Raw genomic sequence first — 16,752 nt, 5'->3', positions numbered from 1 at the left:
TGACAATTCAAAAGGAATGGATCCAACATTATGTTACTATCGAAATTAGAAATCCTTTTATTTTCATCTATTAAAGAGTATTTAAGTTCTTGAAGTACTTGGAAGGTTTGTTTTAAATTGTCAACGAACAAATATTTTTTTAACAGGATTTTATTATGCGTTAGTAAATAGTAAGATGAAGAAAAATGCGATATACTAGCTACAATAGCGCCTAAGGGCCCAAAAATTTCTCGAATAGGAATTCTAGGATTCCATTCTTTTATCGCATTGGGATGTTTTGAATTCTTGAATAAACCAATTCGAGAACAGTTGGATGCCGACAAAATCATCAAAGAGTGGTATTCTTTATTTCGATTCAACAAAGTGCCAATAGCTTCTGGATGTTGGCTAAGTGATTCAATCTTCGCCTTGGAATAAAAAGAATTGATATTGGCGCGATCTAACCTATTATGGGGAATCGGTCCTGCACTTGTCCTACCATACCTTTTTCGTGTATACGAAATAGTGGACTTGACTAACTCAATTCTTAGGAAATCGCGAATAAGATCATTTGCTCTTACCTCAACAAGGGAAGCACCAGCCTTTTCTTTTTCTTCTTGTTCCCAATTCACTACTAAGCAAGTTCTAACAAATTGACTATTTGTGTGATAAATTCTTTGAGTTAACTTGCTATTTTCATGAGAAATAAAATTGACAAGTCGAATTTGGAGATTATTTTCTTCTTGCAAGAGATCCTGCGGGAAAAGTGTTGCTAAATTTCTTCCTTCGTCCATTTCATATGCCACTGTAGGGCGAACGGAAACAAAATACTTTTCCTTGCTCTTGAGAATTTTTTTCCGTTGAACATAGACCCAATTTTTCCTTTTTTTTGATTCCTTAGAATCTTTTTTTTGTCTTTCTGGCGGTATCAAACAGCCACCTAATATCTTATCCGCCTCTTCAGGAAAATGAATATCTCCGGAAAATATTTTGAGTTCCGTATGGCTTTTTTTTCTCTTCACTCGGACCAGTCCGCCTAGTCGACTTCTTGTATTTTTTGTGAGTTGTGTATTCACTCCAATAATACTATTGTCAAGTATCTTTAGGGATGAAGATCTCGGCAAGATATGAAGTTCTTGAAGAATGAAAAAAAACCGATCTACTTCTTTTTGGTATTTTAGACTAAATTCTTTTGTTCCTCGATGCTCAATCAAACCCTCTTTTTTTAAGATGGAATCTTCCTCTGGGCTCTCGTATTCGTCCTCTGAATCTTCTTCTGAGTCTTCCTCTAAAGTACCATATTTTTCCTCTGCGCTTTCCCCGGGGCTGCCATATTCGTCTTCTGAGTCTTCCTCTAGAGTTCCATATTCGTCCTCTTGGGTCCTATATTTGCTCTCTGGGCTCCCATATTCCTCTTCTGAGTCTTTCTCTAAAGTCCTATATTCGTTCTCTGGGTTCCCATATTCGTTTTCTGGGCTCCCATATTCGTCTTCTAGGGTTTCATATTCGTATTCGTCTTCTAGGATTCCATATTTAGATTCTTCTAGGGTTTCATATTCATATTCGTCCTCTCGGGTCCTGTATTCGTCTTCTAGGGTCTCATATTCCTCTTCTGAGTCTTCCGCTCGAGTCCTATATTCTTCTTCTAGGGTCCTATATCTAAATTTAACAATTCCTGAACCCTTTTTATCTTTTCTGTATCGGGGATCGTCAAAATAAGCAAAAATAGTATTTCTACGTAAAACACCCATAAGGGGGATTTCAATCGAAATCCCAAAACAGGATATTAGTTCTTTCTCTTGTTCTTGATGATATTGTAATGGAATGACGAACCTATTTCTTCGCTTTTTCGCCAACAAATCTGAATTATCTTGAAAAATAGAAGGATAGATAAAATTCCAATGGCCATTGGACATGATTCGATCCGACGTTGAATAATCAAGAATTTCCCTATCTTTTTTACCATAAGTATTCATTTGATCTTGATCCTTGTGGAGTGAAAAAGACGCTATACTGGATCTGCACATACTTACTGACAATATCCATAAATGGCTTGTTTTTGGTAATCGGCGAAGATTACCATATTGATATTCGGGCGCATGGTAAACATCAGTACTCCAGTGCATTTCGCCGTCTGATTCAGAATAAATATGCTTTTGTACCCTTTCTTTAAAATGTAAAGTGGACGTTCCGGCACGAATCTCCGCAATTACTTGTTCGGATTTTACATATTGATCATTTTGCACTAGAATCAAGCTTTTTGAGGGAATATTCACACTATATAGAATATCTTGACTCTGAATAGTTACATGCAAGTCTATATAACATAGAAAAGCAGGCTGCCCATGACGGGTACGTGTGGGGTGAACCAAATTCTCATTGAATTTTATTTTTCCATTCGAAGGGGATCGTACAAGGTCGGCAGTACCCCCTGTGAATACTCCGCCAGTATGAAAAGTTCTTAATGTTAGTTGAGTCCCTGGCTCCCCAATTGATTGACCTGCAATAATACCTACGGCTTCTCCCAATTCGACCAGATCACTATGAGTAGGACTCCGGCCATAGCATAATTGACAGATCCAAGAAGTGCTTCGGCAAGTAAAGGGGGTTCTAATATATATTGGTTGTGCTCGAAATGGTTGTGCTCGAAAGGCAGTTATGAATCGATTGACTAATCCAATTCCAATATCTTGATTTCGCGCGGCAATGCATCGTGAACCGATATATATATCGTCTGCTAATACACGACCAATTAGTGTTTGGACAAAAAGTTTTTCCGTCATCCCATTTTGAGGACTTACAGAAATACCTCGGATAGTACCACAATCTCTTCTACGCACAATAATATGTTGAACTACTTCAACAAGTCTACGTGTAAGATATCCAGCATCTGCTGTTCGCACAGCAGTATCTACAACCCCTTTGCGGGCTCCATAGCAGGAAATTATATATTCTGTCAAAGAAAGTCCCTCGCGTAAATTGCTTTGAATAGGTAAATCAATCATTTGTCCTTGAGGGTCCGACATTAATCCTCTCATACCTACTAATTGGTGTACTTGAGATGCATTTCCTCTGGCTCCTGAAAAAGACATTAGATAGACTGGATTAGAAGGATCCGTTATCCGAAAATTTGAATTCATTTCTTGTTTCAAATATTCACTTGTCGCATACCATATCTCAACAGATTGGCGTAATTTTTCTACCGCGTGTACAGCCCCATAATAATAGTGTTTCTCCAAAAGAAAACTCTGTTGTTCCGCGTCTTGGACTAACCATCCCTTAGAGGGTATTGTTAAAAGATCCTCGATTCCTAACGAAATCGATGTAGTAGTGGCTTGATGGAAGCCCAGAGTCTTTAGTTGATCCAGTATATGGGATGTATATCCCATTCCAAAATGATCTATTAATCTGCTAATAAGTCGTTTCATACCAGTTCCGTCTATCTCTTTATTATGAAAGACCAGATTGGCCCGTTCCGCCATACATAAGTACCCCCTTTTCGGCTGAGTAGGATTCGACAATTGCTGAGTAGGATTCGACAATGGGCCTGAGTCAGTGATTCGAAAATTTAATTAACTTAATTGCCTCAATCTCAATCTGGATTCGCGTGGCAAATAATGATGATACTAGGGAAATCGGAATGCCCCCCGAAAGGGGAGGGGCATCGCCGAATCTAACTTTCTTGTTTAGGTAGTGTATGAATAGGCCTGACTAAATCCTTGTATGGCTTCCTCTATTTCTCTATAAAAAGAAATATGACCAAGAGTGGTTCGAATGTATATCGAACGAATTTCTTTTTTTCTATTTCCCATTATTAGATTGTGGGCATAAATCTCATGATAAGTCCCCAAAGATTCATATTGAACTTCAATCGGAACTTCTCTTGACCCAATGACGCGTTGATCCAGGTTCCATCGTAGCCACAAGGGACTATCTAAACTGATTAGTTTTTGTCTATAAGCTCCCAGTGCATCATAAGAACTAGAAAAATGGGGTTCTTTATCTTTCCTATATTTAAAATTATTATTATTATTGTAATTTACTTTTAGATTTGGGTAGTTTCTGCAACTATTATATCTATTTGCACAAATACCTCGACGCTTTCCAATCGTTAATACATAAAGCCCGATAAGCATGTCTTGGGTTGGTACGCAAATAGGATCCCCAATAGCGGGAGATAAGAGATTCATATGAGAAAACATAAGTAAACGGGCTTCTGCCTGAGCTTCCAAGGATAAAGGTAGATGAACAGCCATTTGATCTCCATCAAAGTCCGCATTGAAACCCTTACACACTAATGGGTGTAAAGAAATAGTACGCCCCTCTACTAAAGTGGGTTGAAAGGCCTGTATGCCTAATCTATGCAGGGTAGGTGCTCTATTTAACAGTACAGGATGTCCCCGCATAACTTCTTGAAGTATTTCCCATACAATGGGTTCTTTTTCCCAAATTTTCCTTTTAGCAATCCTTACATTAGAAGTGGCGCGTTTCGTGATTAAATCGCGAATTACAAATAGCTGAAAAAGCTTTATTGCTATCTCTAGAGGTAATCCACATTGATGTAATGAAAGCGAAGGACCCACAACAATGACAGAACGCCCCGAGTAATCGACCCGTTTCCCAAGCAGAGTCTCGCGAAACCTTCCCTCTTTACCTTCAATTACATCTGAAAGTGATTTGTATACTTTATTGTGACCATCCCTCGTCGGTTGCCCGCGGGACCCACTATCAAGAAGTGTATCCACGGCTTCTTGTACCAATTTTTCCTGGCACATTACTAAATCTGCTGGCGCTAATTCACTTCTTTTTAATAGATAGGCAAGATTGTTGTTCCGACGGATAACTCTCTTATAAAGTTCATTAATGTCTGAAGTCACTACTTTATCTCCAGACCTATAAACAATAGGTCTCAATTCGGGAGGAAGAACCGGTAATAAGCACAAAACCATCCATTCTGGTTCTACATTTGTTTGAATAAAATGTTTCGCCAATTGCATGCGTCTAATCAAAAAAACTTTTCTTATTCGTCTTTTTCTATCTTCCCACTCATCTCCACTATACCCCTCGTCTTCTAATTCCTTCCATTCGACCAAAGAATTCTCTATAATAATTCGCAAATCCAAATCTGCTAATTGTTCTCTAATAGCACCTGCTCCTGTCGCAATTTCCCGATTTCGAAATGTTGCAAAGCCTGGGGTAGAAAAAAAGGGAGAAATGCTGTGGTTACAGGATGCAATTTCCTCTTCGAATAAACCTCGTAATCGTAAAAAAGTGGGTTTTTTAGTGCTGGGCCTAGCAAAAGAGAAATCGCCGTATACTAGGCCCTCCAACTTCTTAAGAGGTTTATCTAAAAGATTCGCGATATAACTAGGAAGACCTTTCAAATACCACACATGAGTCACGGGACATGCGAGTTTGATGTATCCCATTTGATATCTTCGTATCCGAGAATCCACAAATTCGACCCCGCATTTTTGGCAAAATCTTTCGTCTTCGTTTTCAGCTCCGCTCGCTCGAGAATTGCCACAAGCGCAAATCCCGCTTTTTATGGGTCCAAAGATTCTTTCGCAAAACAATCCATCTTTTTCTGGTTTATCGGTTTTATAATGAAAAGTAGAGGGCCTTGTGACTTCGCCAACGACTTCTCCATTAGGTAGGTTTTTGTTAGCCCAAGCCTTTATTTGTTGAGGGGAAACGAGTCCAATTTGAAGTTGTTGATGTTTATATTGGTCAATCATAAAATAGAAATAAGAAAAGAATTTATATTTATTCCGATCAAACTTCCTCCCTATTAACCTGGAAGTTCTTTTCAGATACAAGGAAATGATTCAGTTCTAGAGCCAAAGATCGTAGTTCTCGAACGAGCACTCGAAAAGATTCTGGAGGATCCTCATGATTAGGTATTCTTTTTCCCCAGATCGTAGCATTAAGTATTTCTTGGCGAGCTATAAGATGGTCAGATTTATAAGTAAGTATCTCTTGTAAAATATGAGCAACACCAAATCCTTCTAAAGCCCAAACTTCCATTTCTCCTACTCGTTGTCCCCCTTGCTTGGCTCTTCCTCTAACCGGTTGTTGTGTAACAAGTGAGTAGGGCCCAGTAGAACGCCCATGAATTTTCTCATCAACTTGATGAATTAATTTTAAGATATAGGACTTCCCTATTAGAACAGGTTGCTCAAAGGGGTCGCCTGTTCTTCCATCAAATATTCTGCTTTTTCCCGGGTACTCGGGTTCAAATACCCATGGATTTTTTGTTTCTTTACTGGCTTCATATAATTCTGAAAACACAAGTTTTCTTGAAGCCTCTTGCTCATATCTCTCATCAAAGGGTGCTATTCTATAATGTTTCTTTAGCAGATCCCCCGCTAATCCGAGCGAGCTTTCAAATATTTGTCCCACATTCATTCGGGAGGGTACTCCTAAGGGATTGAAGACCATATCAACGGGTGTTCCATCTTGCAAATAGGGCATATCTTGCCTAGGCAAAATTTTGGAAATGATCCCTTTATTCCCATGTCTTCCGGCTACTTTATCCCCAACTTTGATTTCACGTTTCTGTAAAATATATACACGAACCATTATGTCGAGCGGGTCCCTTTGGATCCATTTCACATCGATAACGCGCCCTCTTCCACCTATAGGTAATTTCAGAGAAGTTTCTTTTGAAGTGGAAACCTCAAGGCCAAATATGGCCCGTAATAATCCAGCTTCCGCGATATAAGATGATTCGCTCGCTATCTGAGGCGTTAATTTACCTACTAAAATATCACCAGTTTCTACCCAGGATCCCAACCTAACAACTCCATTTCTGTCCAAATTGCGGAGTAAATGTTCTTCTAGATGTGGTATTTCTTTAGTGATTTTTTCAGCGGAGCCCTGGCTTGTCGTATCCGTCTGAATTTCATATTTCCGGATGTGAAAAGAGGTATAAATATCTTCATATACCAAACGTTCGCTAATTAGTACTGCGTCTTCAAAATTGTAACCTTCCCATGGCATATAAGCTACTAATACGTTTTTTCCTAAAGCAAGTTCGCCCCCAATTGTAGCAGCTCCTTCTGCTAAAATTTGTCCTTTTTTAATGGATTTACCCCGTGGAACCCGGGGTTTTTGGTGCATACAAGTATTTTTGTTAGAGCGACGGTGGTTAACTAAAGGAATACTTATAGTCTTCCCACTACTTGATAAAAGTATCTTATGACTATCAGTAGAAATGATCTTTCCCTCGCGTTCGGCTATAATGGAAACCCTCGAATCTAGAGCTGTTCTGTTTGGCGTTCCAATCCAGTTCCAACAATGCATTTCTCGGACCGAGAAAGCGGAACTGCTTGGCGCTGCATATTAGAACTCATTAAAGCCCGATTCGCATCATTGTGCTCAATAAAAGGAATGAGAGAACCCCCAATAGAAAAATATTGGAAAGGAAAAATACTTCTAACATGAATCTGTTCCCATGCAATAGTCAAGAATTCTTGACGGTATCTAGCCGGAACAACCTGTTCTTCCTGAATACCTTGATTCAAGGACAAAGAATTTCCTGCTGCTATCATATAATATTCATCTCTATTTGGTGATAGATAAACCACCTGTCTCTCTTTTTTTTCTTTTGCTTTCTCAGCAGATATTTCATAAAACGGACTCTCTATGGATCCCCACAAGTGATCAATTCTCGCATGAATTGTTAAGGATCCAGTAAGTCCAACATTGATTCCTTCAGACGTGTCAATTGGACAAATACGCCCATAGTGACTCGGATGAATATCTCGGCTCCGAAAACTTGCGGTTCTCCCCGTCAACCCTCCAGGACCTAAACAACTCACTTTTCGCCCATGAACAGTTTGTGTCAATGGATTCGTTTGATCAAAAACTTGAGATAACGGGTATGTGCCAAAAAAGGTCTCATAAGTAGTTATTAATAAAATTGAAGTTGAAGTTGGAGTTACCAAAGTTTGGGGAGTCGGTTTCGATTGACGTATGAATACTCTACGAATAGTTTTTTGAACTGCATGTTGTAAACGACCAAGAGCCAATCCGAATTGATCTTGTAACAGATCCGCAACCGAACGAATACGTTTATTTTTCAAGTGATTCATATCGTCATCGTCAAGTATACCCGTTCCAAATTTCATTCCAATCAAATGATCCGTAGCGGCCAATACATCTCGTGGTAACAAGAATGTATTGTTCTGAGGAATATCAAGATTAAGTCTCCGATTCATATTTCGTCGACCAATCCTTCCTAATTCACATTTTTGTTGAAAAAATTTCTTTTGTAATTCCTCGCATAAGGACTCCGAAAATACCAGGTCCCCACCTACACAAGCAAATTGTTGATAAAACTCCAAAATAGCTTTTTCTTTTGACTCAATCCTCTTCTTCTCTTTAGCATTCGGGAAAGACAAGAAAATTTCAGGGTAGGAAACATTATCCAGAATTTCTCTTAGATTCGAACCCATAGCTGATGATAGAACTAGAATAGATATCTTTTGTTTTCTACTCACGCGAGCCCATATCCTTTCTTTTTTATCAATTGCTAATTCCGATCTCCCCCCCCAATCTGATATTATAGTGCCAGTGTAGATAGAAATTCCCTTATGATCTAATTCCGAGCGGTAGTAAATACCAGGACTTAGCAATATTTGATTGATCACAATTCGGTATATTCCATTTATAATAAAGGTTCCTAAGGAATTCATTATAGGAATGTTTCCGATAGAAATGGTTTGCTTTTGCACATCGAAACCAAAAATTAATCTCGCAGATACATATAATTCGGAAGAATAGGTGAGTGATTCATACACAGCATCTCTTTCTTTTATCGAGGGTTCTAGCAGTTGATATCCTTTCGCAAATAATTGAAATGCAATTTCGTGATCTGGATCTTTAATTGTTGGAAACTTGTCAAGTTCTTCTGCCAAGGCTTGATTAATGAACCTACAAAATCCCTCGAATTGGATCTGACTAAATCCGGGTATTGTGGACATTCCCTCGTTTCCATTCCGGAGCATCTTAATCTTAAGTTTCCTGTTTATCAAAGAAAAATTCCATTATCAGCTCACTCTTCATCAATCCCTATGGATCGATCTAGCAATCATGGAATCTATATTCTGTTTACTGAATCACATGAAATTCTAGGGAACTCCACATACGTATTTCATATATGTATTTCATACATATGAATAGAGACCATTTGGACGAAAGTTCGAGTTTGCCAGGGGTACAAATGAAATGAAAATGAATTGATAAAACATTCCTACAAAAAAAATTCTGCCACTTATACTTTATGTTATGATATTCTAATCAGATTGGATGGCAAAGATTTCTCATTTTATCTCCTTTCTATGAATGTAATAAAGCCGTAATATAATATACTAGAAAGTTTGACTTTACTTCGATTTAGAATAGCGTGCTTACTTTAATTTCTCAAAATAATTTGAGGGTTCTTTTTTATTTCGGATCGGAGTAGTATAATTGCTAGAAAATTCAGTATTTCATTGTGGAATTCTAAAATAAAGTAAGTCCCTTTTTTAAGTACATGCCAATCTAGTTATCCACCTCTCCCCATATCCATGCTTTTCTTTTATCGTAATTTCACTTGGGTACGCCAAGATAGTCAGGTTATACTCTATATCAGAGCAAATTTCCTTTTTTTATTCAAGATATTTAATTTAATACTTTGAAAAATTAAAGCATGATTCCCCATAGAGATATGTACATAAAGGGGATCTTTGGATAATAATGCTGTTCGGACCTAAAGTTTACCTATACACGGATTAAGCATAAAGCCATAATATTTTATTATGCCATTGAAGGGGGGGGAGATAATACCGATTTAAGAGTAGTTCACTACTGCAATAAAAAAAAGAGAATTCTAGTTAACGGTTCCAATTTATTCTGAATTTTGCAGCCTGTGAATAGAAATCCACTTTTTCTTCTTTTTCATCTCAATAGAAAGAAATGGGAAGTTTTATTGTGTTAACAATGTATGTTTTAAGATAGAATCTATCGAGGAGAATAATAGAAACTGGATCAAAAAAAGCAGGAATAGATTTTTTGAAAAAGATTGGAAAAAAGTAAGTAGAATTATATTCAAAATAAAAGGGGCTTTTCGTAAGAAAACGTGGATGAATACTTGCTGTTTTCTAGATTTTTGATCGGATTTTTTGGCGGCATGGCCAAGCGGTAAGGCAGGGGACTGCAAATCCTTTATCCCCAGTTCAAATCTGGGTGCCGCCTGATCAATAAAATACTTAGGTTTTTTTTATAGTGCTGATCGAATTCGATAAATTTTTACTTCGCATAAGTTCGGGCAAGAGAGTAACTGGGCCTGCCGATACTGGGTTTAGAGAAACCATACCATAGTTCTATCCTCAAACTAGGGTTAGGGTTTGTTTTGACGGTAGTGGCCAAAATGGTTATCAATAGGGGTGAGGTAGTGTTTCCTTATTCTTTTATTATATGAATTTGAATTGGTTCTTAATTGAGATTCGATTTGATAATTTTAAAATACGAGGATAAGATGTCAGAAATCTTGGTATCCAAAGAAAGGTCCCTAAGGGGCATTCTTTTTTTTTTTCAATCTAAGATTCAAGAAGGGACTCCACGAAAGAATATCAAGACTTACTAATTATTATACATTTTTTTATCGTACATCTTATGTTACCTACATACACTAAAGTAAGGACTACTTAATTCTAACGAGAATCAGATTAAATAGGTCGATCAAAAATCAATTTAGGAGTTGTATTATGGATAAAATCTCTTCATTCTTTCATAGAATGATACAAAGCAAGGCTGCAGGGTTTAGGTCAAAAATAAACATTAGGTAAGGTAGGTATCCAATAAATATTTATCTATCGATAATTTTATGGTATATTCGGGCGTCCTTTGCTTAAAAAAAAAAAAAAGAGTAACAAAAGGAATAAAAAATCTTCCTATTCCCGCTTCTTCTATTCAGGACATCATTCCCGTACTCTTTCTTTTTTAAGGAAAAAAGGGCTATAGTATCTCGTATTTTTAATGCTCTCTAATTCTACCAGAATTCCTATAAGAATTTGTTAGGAGTAAATTCCTTGAACTGATTGATCCATGGCCTTAGGGCGGAATCCCTTTTTGACTCTGTACCCTTGATTCCACTATGATTATTGATCAATAGTAGAATAATCCCTTCATAGAAATAGGAGACATAATTTAGATGGATATAGTAAGTCTCGCTTGGGCTGCTTTAATGGTAGTCTTTACATTTTCTCTTTCACTAGTAGTATGGGGAAGGAGTGGACTCTAGGGATACTACTAATTGATTAAGTAATCAAATTGTTGTATCAATTCTTTTCTTTAATGGATCATTTTGCATTAATCATTTTGTCAAACGTTATTCTTTAATCTTTTTCTTTAGTTTTGTTTCACTCCTGTAAGAAACTCTTGTATTGTAAGTTGTAATGTAAGAAAGAGCCATTATACCAATTCAGAATTTCTACTAGAAATGACGAATGGTTAAAAAAAGTTCTATACATAAGAAAATTAGACTTTCTTCCACGGAACTATTCACGGCATATCACACATTTTCCATTTCCTTTTACTTTTTACTATAGTCTATTCTTCATATTATTTTTCTTTCCTTCCATGGATTCTTTGGTCAAGAATTGTCTTAGATTTTTTTATTTTGACCTGATTGAAATTAAGTGGATGCAATGAAAAAAGAAATTGAATTAGACTACTTAACTATTTCAATCTACTAATCTATTCTATGTAGATTCAAAGATAATATAATAGAAAGAATCTAAAGTGTCGTAGAAAAAACTATATGTAGTTCTTTCTACCACACTTTAAGATTCCAACCAGATCCTTTCATTTAAGACTTGGATTTTTTTTATTTAATCCCTTTTTAATTTCTTCAATGATTAATTGGAATTCCAATTAATTATTTTGGCTGACTGTTTTTACATAAATAATAAGTAAAAAAGAAGTAGGAACTAGAATGAACAGTGCAGTAGCAATAAATGCGAGAATATTGACTTCCATAACCTCTTTATTTTTTATTTTCACAATAACTCGGGATGTAATCCCATGGAGAGGAAAAAGGGGTATCTTGTAAATTCAAGGGTAGGGCTTGCATTCTGATAATACTGAATCAATTCAATATTATGAATATCGGATCTATCAAATCAATTCATGGATGAGAGTTATATTTCACGGATGAGAGTTATATAGTATAACATAGGAAGATCCTCTATCCACACTAAGACCAAAATGGGTTTTTTGATTGGATTAGGAATTCCCTCTTTTTTAATCCTTTTCTACTTTTTCTTTTCTATATCTCTAACCCACGAGCTTTCTTAATCTTATACTTTCTTAATCTTATACAATTTCCCTTCCTTTTTCTTATAGTTATACATACAATTATGTATGTATTATATGACCAACTTTCACTTTCTATGGGTCACATAGACATCCAAATAAGCAGTAGAAGTGAGATGGGGAAAAGAGGTCTGAAATAAAAAGGGAATACGATTTATGTATGGATTCCGGTAAAATACCGGTACTCTATTCCATAAGAGTGGAATAGGAAATTAAGATGAGGATGGTATCATCATAAAGAAAGATAGAGTAATATAATATCCTAAATTCTACTAATCCACATATCGTATGTGTGTCTTTCTTTATCGATTGGGAGTAGTGAAAAAAAAATTCCTATATGCCCTCCCTCCCTCTTTAATGAGAGATGCAAAATAAAAAAGTGAAGTAAGGGTGCCCTGTGGGTATTTGATCTTGCTCCCTGCCCCTTTTTTTCATGGAAAAAGGAAATATCAATTTCTCCATTCATTGAACCCTAGTTCGGGACTGACGGGGCTCGAACCCGCAGCTTCCGCCTTGACAGGGCGGTGCTCTGACCAATTGAACTACAATCCCCGCGGGGTGTATGGCATACCCATTCTTAAATAGAACCATAAGAAGATTCGATTCGTCTTTCGTACTCTAAGAAATAGACGAATCATATACTACATACCCACATATTATATTATACGTGGGTATAGTGAGAGTGACATAACTAGTATGTCGTGATTTTTTATCACTAAAAATGGATAATAATCCAGCCTTCAATAAGAAAAACTCTTTTGTTTGTAAGAAAGGAATGAGAGAGATATGGATTAGAAAAAAAAATTTCCCTTTTTTCTTTATCTTTTATTTCTATAGATCAGACATTTTATTTTATGGAAGAAAAACAAAAGGATTTAGTTCATACTCACGAAGCCCTAGATTTTTGGTTTGGGCCGAGCTGGATTTGAACCAGCGTAGACATTGTCAACGAATTTACAGTCCGTCCCCATTAACCACTCGGGCATCGACCCAGGAAGAATTTATTCTAGGGTTTTTGCTAATCTATGATTAACCTCCTTTCATAATACTCCCTACCCCCAGGGGAAGTCGAATCCCCGCTGCCTCCTTGAAAGAGAGATGTCCTGAACCACTAGACGATAGGGGCATCACTAGACGATAGGGCCATATACAACCGCTCGTGATTATACTATAATCATAGTATGAGCAGTTTTTTGGAATTGTCAATATACTCGAAAAGTATAAATAGATCCAAAGCAAAGAGTTTTTCCAACTTTTCTGTTATGTTTTCATCTAGGATTTTTTTTAGTTGATCGTTATAGATTAATTCTCCGTGCTTCATTTAGTGTTCATACCAAAAATGCATCCATCCCGCACTAAGTCATAAAATTCTCTAAAAATATAGAGAAAGTTTCAAAAACAAAGAAAAAAAGTGAATCAATTTAGTAGAAAAGTACTCTATCAGATTCGAACCAACGACTTACGTCTTAGCACGAGATTACTCTACCACTAATTTAAAAAGCCCTTTATCGGATTTGAACCGATGACTTATGCCTTACCATGGCATTACTCTACCACTGAGTTAAAAGGGCTTTTTATTTAATTCAAAAATTAGCCACTTGGATTTCCCATTATGGGTCTACTGCATAATGTACATATTATATATATAATATATAGAGATAGAGAGAGAGACATTATGTAGAGATTGTATATGTATATATCGATATCTTGAGAGCTCAAAATAAAATTAATAAAAAAAAACATACCCTACATAACATATCCAACTCTTCTTGGTTCAGGGTTTTCCGTTTCCGAAGACTAGTAAAATAGGCGGATTCTGGAACCCCAAGGATTCAACGGTATATGGATATGGAAAATATAAGATTTCCGATCCTAGCGGGAAAAGGCGGGGAACAGATACCCAATAGGATATAGGATCCTTGGGAGGAACTTTTGGTAATGGCCTTGATCCTCTATGCTATTTTTTATGTGTTCTTAGTTCTATTGAACTTTTTGCATTCTTTTAAACAAGAATCTAATAAACTAGAATTGAGTCAGTGGAAAAAAGGAGAGAGAGGAAAGTGTTAAATGGAGAGAGTCGACTAATCAGAGACTTTTAGGATCTTCTTTACATCAGGTAAATCTGTCGGCCCTGTCCGTTTTTTTCTTTAAGTTACGACTCTTTGCTGCTTACTTCTATCAAGCCATAGGGAAAGTCTATGATGAATTTGGAAAACTCATCTCACTCTTACTCTATGGCTCGGACTTAATGGGGGAAGAAAACATCTTCCATAATTTCTTTTTTGTTCAATTCTGGACAAAAAAGAAAAGGAAAAAAGGAATTTATAGGGACAGTGTTACCCCCTATATCCCCTAGTTTATATTGTAGGAATAATAAAACAATTTAGCAGTCTGACACACTTACGTCCTTGCAAAGTAAATAATTATTATTGTAGTCGTAACCGTAGAATAGGATCCTAATCAAAATAAATACATTTGGTTCAGGCGCTATTAGCATGGTAAGAAAAGATTTTTTTTACAGACCAGAGGGGCTATCTAAATCCTAAAGTAAAGGCGAGCGATCGAAGTAGAAGTACCAACGGCTCAGTGTCATGAACCTTCTCCATCTGATTCAATAAGGGGGAATTAGCCTTCTTGTCAAATGGCTATCCTTGACAAAGGGTACCATTTATACCATAATCTACAATGTAGCGGGTATAGTTTAGTGGTAAAAGTGTGATTCGTTCTATTAATAACTGAATTTGAAATGATATACTTAAGGCATCCTTAAGTTTTTTATTTTTATATTCCGATGAAAACTTTAGTTCTTATAAAGGATTAAATCCTTTTCCTCTCAATAGCATATTGAGGAAGAATATACATTCTGGCGATTTGTATCCAAAGACTAATTTAAATTGCATCCAAAATAAAAATAGGATTATGAGTACAGAGTCGCGAAGCATAATTTTGCATTGGATTAAGTATTCCAATTTTGAAAATATGAGTAAAGGATCTATGGATGAAGATACAAAAAAGTTGATTTCCAATCGTAACTAAATCTTCTTAAAATAAGGAATAAGGAAGCCAAATAGCTAAAAAACGATAGTTTTGGTTTACTAGAACCATCCGCATATTGTTTCAGCTCGGTGGAAACCCAATTCTTTTCCTCAGGATCTCTTGAATGAAATTAGGGAACGAAGTAAGTAGATTAGATGAATTTAGATAGAATTTCTATCTCCTACTCTATAAGGATCATCTAGAAAGCGGAGAGCTTTGGTTCCATTCAAATAGAAAAGCTGACATAGATGTTAAGTGGTGAGAATATCCATAAAGGAGCCGAATGAAATCAAAATTTCATGTTCGGTTTTGAATTAGAGACGTTAAAAATAATCAACCAACGTCGACTATAACCCCTAGCCTTCCAAGCTAACGATGCGGGTTCGATTCCCGCTACCCGCTCCATTCTGTATAAAAGGAGTATTCTATTTGTCTAGACATGTTAGAGGCTTGTATTCAAGCCTTTTTTGTCCACCAGTTTCTGGTACTCCAGAGCGGAGTAGAGCAGTTTGGTAGCTCACGAGGCTCATAACCTTGAGGTCACGGGTTCGATTCCCGTCTCCGCACTTAGCAGTCTGTATAAAAGGACTATTCTATTTCTCTAGATATGTATGGTAGAGGGGCGTATCCAACCCTTTTTTATTCATTAGTTCCCGGCCCTAGAGGGCAAAATTGAGCAGTTTGCGAAGTCACTTGCCTTCAAAAAAAGAAGGCGCAAGGCCTCTCCCTACCCTGCAGAAAATAAAAATGAAACGAAAGGGACAGTCTACCTCTCCCTTCCCTTTAAAAAAAGTTTGCCCGTTGTTTGTCTCAGTTAATACCCAATTTTTGGAGCTCTGTTGGCGAGTTCTATTTCTGCCTCTGGAGCGCCCTCTTTTTTTGAGTGGGATGCAAAGGAAGGGTAAGATAGTAAGGGATACGGCACTAGACTAACACCTAATTAATACTTAATTTAATATAAGTAGTTAAACAGTTAACTAGACTAAACTTTTTATCATAGTACTTTGATAAATTAAGCGGGCGAGCGGCGGGAATCGAACCCGTATCTTCTCCTTGGCAAGGAGATATTTTACCATTGAACTACGCTCGCTACGGTATATATTTTATAGCGTATATCCGCCTGGGTCGACCTTCTATGTCTGGGTCGACCGTTTCATTTCATTTTCTATTATATTAGAGTTTTCCTTTTTTTATTATCTGTCAATGAATATTCTAATGGGAATGGAATTTCATAATACTGAAAGAGAAGAGCTAGCAATTCGGAACGCAAATTGCGTTTTAATACGTCTCACTATTCTAATTTTTTAGAAGAAATGGCCTTTATTATTTCTTTTTTATGGGGTTAATAAATATTAACCAAATTTCATTTAAGAAATG

The 16,752-nt window shown here is 36.7% G+C and overlaps 4 non-coding genes across 4 annotated transcripts; 2 read left to right on the top strand and 2 right to left on the bottom strand.

Moving 5' to 3' along the window:
- The first annotated feature begins 10,147 nt into the window (after positions 1 to 10,147).
- TRNAC-GCA (transfer RNA cysteine (anticodon GCA)) lies at positions 10,148 to 10,218 on the top strand. Its single transcript has one exon. It is a non-coding gene; the product is annotated as a tRNA-Cys (tRNA).
- A 3,620-nt stretch (positions 10,219 to 13,838) lies between these two features.
- TRNAT-GGU (transfer RNA threonine (anticodon GGU)) lies at positions 13,839 to 13,910 on the bottom strand. Its single transcript has one exon. It is a non-coding gene; the product is annotated as a tRNA-Thr (tRNA).
- A 1,958-nt stretch (positions 13,911 to 15,868) lies between these two features.
- TRNAM-CAU (transfer RNA methionine (anticodon CAU)) lies at positions 15,869 to 15,942 on the top strand. The gene has a single exon. It is a non-coding gene; the product is annotated as a tRNA-Met (tRNA).
- Positions 15,943 to 16,394: 452 nt separating this feature from the next.
- On the bottom strand, positions 16,395 to 16,465 carry TRNAG-GCC (transfer RNA glycine (anticodon GCC)). The gene has a single exon. It is a non-coding gene; the product is annotated as a tRNA-Gly (tRNA).
- Positions 16,466 to 16,752: the final 287 nt, after the last annotated feature.

This window comes from Triticum urartu, unplaced genomic scaffold, assembly GCF_056163025.1.
Source record: "Triticum urartu cultivar PI428250 unplaced genomic scaffold, HENAU_Tu73 scaffold2, whole genome shotgun sequence".
NCBI lineage: Eukaryota > Viridiplantae > Streptophyta > Magnoliopsida > Poales > Poaceae > Triticum > Triticum urartu.
This window is presented reverse-complemented; position numbering and strand designations above follow the sequence as displayed.